This window comes from Ovis canadensis, chromosome 11 (genome assembly GCF_042477335.2).
Source record: "Ovis canadensis isolate MfBH-ARS-UI-01 breed Bighorn chromosome 11, ARS-UI_OviCan_v2, whole genome shotgun sequence".
Classification (NCBI taxonomy): Eukaryota; Metazoa; Chordata; class Mammalia; order Artiodactyla; family Bovidae; genus Ovis; species Ovis canadensis.
Window position 1 is genome coordinate 48,265,827 of NC_091255.1, and position 5,629 is coordinate 48,271,455.

Genomic DNA, 5,629 nt, shown 5'->3' on the forward strand with positions numbered 1-5,629 from the left:
TAACCGTGATCCTGCGAGAGAGAGAAGGGGGAAAGGGGCTGGGCACCAAATATCGCGAAAAATGATTTATACGTTGCTTCTCGCGAGATTATCCCCACCCTGCCTGCTCTTTGGTTTGTCTCCGACTTCTCAGAGCTAGGCGTGGAGGTTGTGTAGTGCTAGTGTTCAACACCTCTGTGGAAGTTGGCACTTTCGATTTGGCTTTCAAGCAGTTTGCAAAGTAAAAGCCCCAGCTGTCTTTACTGAAATGCTAGCTTTTCGAAGAATATTGCTGTTAGGAATATTTTATTAAAACTTTCCCTTTATTGAGATACTAGACGTTGGGTCTTTGTAACACGACGTCCCAAAGTAGCCCAGTACACTTAATTTCCATTACCGAATTTCCTTTTTAATTTCAGAAATATTTTTCTTGAGCATTTTCAATATTTCTGAGGACGTGGAAGATTTTGAGTTAAGAAAAACTTGTTTGCAACAGTCATGAGTTCAGGTGAGTCGCTCAGTCGTGTCCGACTCTTAAAGACCCCATGAACTGCCTGTCCATCACCAACTCCCAGAACTTGCTCAAACTCATGTCCATCCAGTCGGTGATGCTATCCAACCATCTCATCCTCTGTCCTCCCCTTCTCCTCCTGCCCTCAACCCTTCCTAGCATCAGGGTCTTTTTCAATGAGTGGAGTCTTCGCGTCAGTCAGGTGGCCAAAATATTGGAGCTTCAGCTTCAGCATCAGCCCTTCCAATGAATATTCAGTAGTCATCGATTATATTTAGGATCCCAAAGGTGTTCACAATGGATTGTATTTTTTTTGTAGTCAGTAAAAGCAAGCAGGTTAGCTCACACTCTACACTACAAATCACAAAGAATGTGTGGTCCTGTCTCTTGTATCAGTAAATTTTCACGAAGAGAAATCTGGATTAATGCTGAGAATTTAGAAGTTCCTGCCCATTGGAACAAGAACCAGGCTAAAATACAATTCTACTAGCTCTGGGTGGAAGTTCTTAAAATAGTTAAGGTTACTCTTTTTTTTTTTTCTTTATTATTATTATTATTATTTTTTGAAATACATCCTTGAGAATAACTGCTGAAATTTTACCTAATTTGCTGTAAGGATATTTAGCAATGGATTTCCACTGGCTCTTTAGTCTCAGACTTTTCCCCCATATTTCAAAAATGATATGCAAACATCCTCCAAAACAATTCCTGCTGGTAACTACAGTTCAGATGAACAGACAGATAAGAACAAATCTTTATTTGTGACATGTTTATTTCGACAAAGATATATATAACCATGCTCCTTGAAAGTAGAATTAAAATTTACTTCTTGTCTATTCCTCTTACCCTCATTCCTTTCAGTCACTACACAGAGAGTTTTTTGAGGCAGTAATTGCTTCTTATTTCGAAATCCACACTACCTAGCATTGTACCTGGGCTTAGTAGGCAAATCTTTTACTGGTCCTAACATTCCTCTCTCAATCTAGCTCTTCTCCCCTTGCCAAATCCCAACCACACTGACCTTCCACCTGCAGACAATTCCTTCACTCCTTTCTCTCCCAAGGTCCTTGAACAGGCCTTTTTAGCTGCAGGAAGGCTTTCCCCTTCTCCATTACCCCTCATCTCACTGAGGCCCTCTTATATAGTTCTCAAAGTAAATGTCTCTTGATCTGGACTAGAGATGCAAACTTTCTCTAAACCCTGACTTAATAAGGTCCTCTGTTATACTATTTCAGTACTTAATTAAGTACATGATGATGTATTCAATGTCTGTCTTCCCTGCTAAACTATCAAATCTAGGAGGGCGGCTGCACTGGGTCTATTTCTTTCACTACTGTCTAGTCTAGTGATATTGCCTAGCCTAGTTCCTGACAGATGTCAGAGACTCAATGCATATGTAGAGGCAAATTGACAGGGTTGTCAGATTTTTTAAAAACAACACTCAGTTAAATTTTAATTTTAAATAATTACATTTTTTAGTACAAAAGTATGTTCCAAATATTATAGAATATAAATCTAGCAATATTAACATTGAAGAAGTACAGAGAGAATTTATCCAACTAAGAATTTCCAAAGATAGTTCATGTTTAAAATGCTGTGGGAATTCCCTGGTGGGCCAGTAGTTAAAGAGTCCATGCTTTCACTGCCAAGGGCCCAGGTTTAATCCCTGGTTTAGGAACTAAGATTCCACAAACAGCCCAGTGCAGCCAAAATATAAAAACAAAAACTAAACTAAAATGCTGTTTCAACAAGCATCTGTGGAGTCCTAATACCTGTGTATTAGAAGCTGGTAATATACACTTGACGACACAGCCCTAGCCCTTGATGGGTTCACCTGATTCAGAGTTCTGAAAATATGACTGGTCACTGAAACTGTAGGCACTCAAAAATATTTTGTTAATTTACTCATGTCCAAAGCATGACTGTTGAATACACAGCTATAGTTTCTCATGCAAGCTCTTTATTCAAATGAACAATAAATACTGTACTAGTGTAGCTAGGAATTGTTAAACCATATAAAACTTGAAAACAGACTAAACTTTACCAAATTTTAGTCACAAAATGGAATGAGAAGTTACTATTTTTCATCTGAAAATGCAGATGAAATGACATTGTTGAAAATTTGTACTCTAAAGATCCCCGGTGGTCCAGTGATTAAGAACTTGCCTCTCAAGACAGGAGACATGGGTTTGATCCCCAGTGGGTGAGGGAACTAAGATCTCACATGCCACAGGGCAACTCAGCCTGAGCACTGCAACAAAGATCACCATGCTGCAACTAAGACCCGATACAGTCAAAAATAAAAATAAACAGATTTTTATAAAACAAAAAGTCAAAATATAGGACAGACATGTCATTAAATACAAAAAGTAATTCAAGGTATACACACACCAAGAAGAGGACCATGGACAGATTTTAAATGAGTAAGCTTTGAGGGAGACTTCAAAGGCTCTTAAAACCAAAATCTAAACTAACAAATTGGACTTGGGGTGAGGGGAAATTATTATAACTTTAGTTAAGTATTTCTTCTTGTGTAGAGCCTAAAGAGAAGCTTTCTGACTTGCTTTGGGGGACTTACAGGGAAACTACAGTCATCACCTGACTGGCCACTTGGGCTTCCCAGAGTTACCCTGACTCCCTGCCCTGGGAGATCATGAAACAAACAAATCATGTAGCCCTGGAATTTCTGAGTTCAAAGTTTTCCTGTAGAGTGAAGCAATCCTTATTCTACAAAGGCACAGTCCTCACCATTTGTTGGACCAATACCAGCAGTTTATAGTATGTTTTGTATTTAAAAATTTAGAGAGTCAAAATGGCTGAAAGGCTTAAAGATCTAACATCATAAAACTCCTAGAATAGAACACAGGCGAAACATTCTCTGACATAAATTGTACCAATGTTTTCTTAGGTCGGTCTCCCAAGGCAATAGAAATAAAAACAAAAAATTTTTAAAAGGGGACCTAATCAAACTTGCGAACTTTTGTACAACAAAGGAAACCATAAAATAAAAAAACAACCTATAGACTGGGAGGAAAGCATTTGAGAATGAGGAGACTGAGAAGGGCTTAATTTCCAAAATATATAAATGGCTCATACAACTCAATAACGAAAAGACAACCCAAGCAAAAATGGGCAGAAGACTAAAGAGACATTTCTCCAAAGAAGACACACAGATGGCCGACAGGCAGGCACAGAAAGATATGTTCAACATGGCTAATTATTAGAGAAACATGCAAGTCAAAACTACAATGAGTGGCTTCCCTGATGGGTCAGCAGTTAAGAATCCACCTTGCAGTGCAAAGGGACACTAGTTCAATCCTTGGTCCAGGAGGATCCCACATGCTGTGGAGCAACTGAGCCCATGCACCACAGCTACTGAGCCTGCTTTCTAGAGCCCAAGAGCCACAATGACTGAAACCCACAGGCAGACTGCACAAAGCCTGTGTTCTGTAGCAAGAAAGCCACTGCAATGAGAAGTCCTCACACTAAAACAAGAGTAGTCCCCACTCACCACAACTAAAGAAAGCTCACATGCAACAACAAAGACCCACCACAATCAAATAACAAGATAAATAAATACATAAATGTTTAAAAAACCCCAACTACAATGAGGTGCCACCTCACACTGGTCAGAATGGGCATCATTAGAAAGGCAACAAATAACAAATCCTGTCGAGACTTAAAGAAAAGGGAATCCTCCTACTCTGTTGGTGGGAAAGTAAATTGGTGCAGCCACTATAGAAAACAGTAAGGAGGATCCTCAAAAAACTAGAGTTCCCATCTGATCCAGCAGTCCCACTCCTGGACATGTATCTGGACATAGCAGCACTATTCACAGTAGCCAAAATATGGAAACAACCTAAATGTCCATTGACAGATGAATGGATAACAACAAGACGTGTGGGGTGTGTGCGTGTGTGTGATGGAATGATGCCATTGTATTTTCGTGGGCTCCAAAATCACTGTGGATGGTGACAACAGCTATGAAATTTAAAGACGTTCGCTCCTTGGAAGAAAAGCTATGACAAACTTTTCTTGTTCAGTAGCTCAGTCATGTCTGACTTTTGGTGACCCCATCAAGTACAGCATGCCAGGCTTCCCAGTCCTTCAGTATCTTCCTGAGCTTGCTCAAACTCATGTCCATTGATGATGCCAACTGGTGATGCCATCCAACCATCTCATCCCTCTGTCATCCCCTTCTCCTCCTGCCTTCAATCTTTCCCAGCATCAGGGTCTTTTCCAATGAGCTGGCTCTTCGCAACAGGTAGCAAAACTATTGGAGCTTCAGCTTCATCATCAGTCCTTCCAATGAATATTCAGGGTTGATTTCCTTTAGGATTGACTGGTTTGATCTCCTTGTAGTCCAAGGGACTCTCAAGAGTCTTCTCCAACACCACAGCTCAAAAGCATTAATTCTTTGGCACTCAGCCTTCTTTATGGTCCAGCTCTCACATCCATACATGACTACTGGAAAAACTATAGCTTTGACTATATGGACCTTTGTTGGCAAAGTAATGTCTCTGCTTTGTAATATGCTGTCTAAGTTGTCACAGCTTTTCTTCCAAGGAGCAAGTGTCTTTAATTTCATGGTTGCAGTCACTATCTGCAGTGATTTTGGAGCCCAATAAAATAAAGTCTGTCACTGTTTCCATTGTTTCCCCATCTATTTTCCATGAAGCGATGGGACCAGATGCCATGATCTTAGTTTTTTAATGTTGAGTTTTAAGCCAACTTTTTCATTATCCTCTTTCACCTTCATCAAGAGGCTCTTTAGTTCTTCTTTGCTTCCTGCCATAAGGGTGGTATCATCTGCATATCTGAGGTTATTGATATTTCTTTTGGTAATCTTTATTCCAGCTTGGGATTCATCCGGCCCAGCTTTTCACATGATGTACTCTGCATAGAAGTTAAATAAGTAGTGTGACAATATATAGCCTTGATATAGTCCTTTTCTGATTTGGAACCAGTCTGTCATGTTCGGTTCTAACTGTTACTTCTTGACCTACATACAGATTTCTCCCTGGAGAAGGAAATGGCATCCCATTCCAGTATTCTTGTCTGAAAAATCCCATGGACAGAGGAGCCTGGCAGGCTATAGTCCATGGGGTCACAAAGAGTTGGACACAACTGAGCAACTAA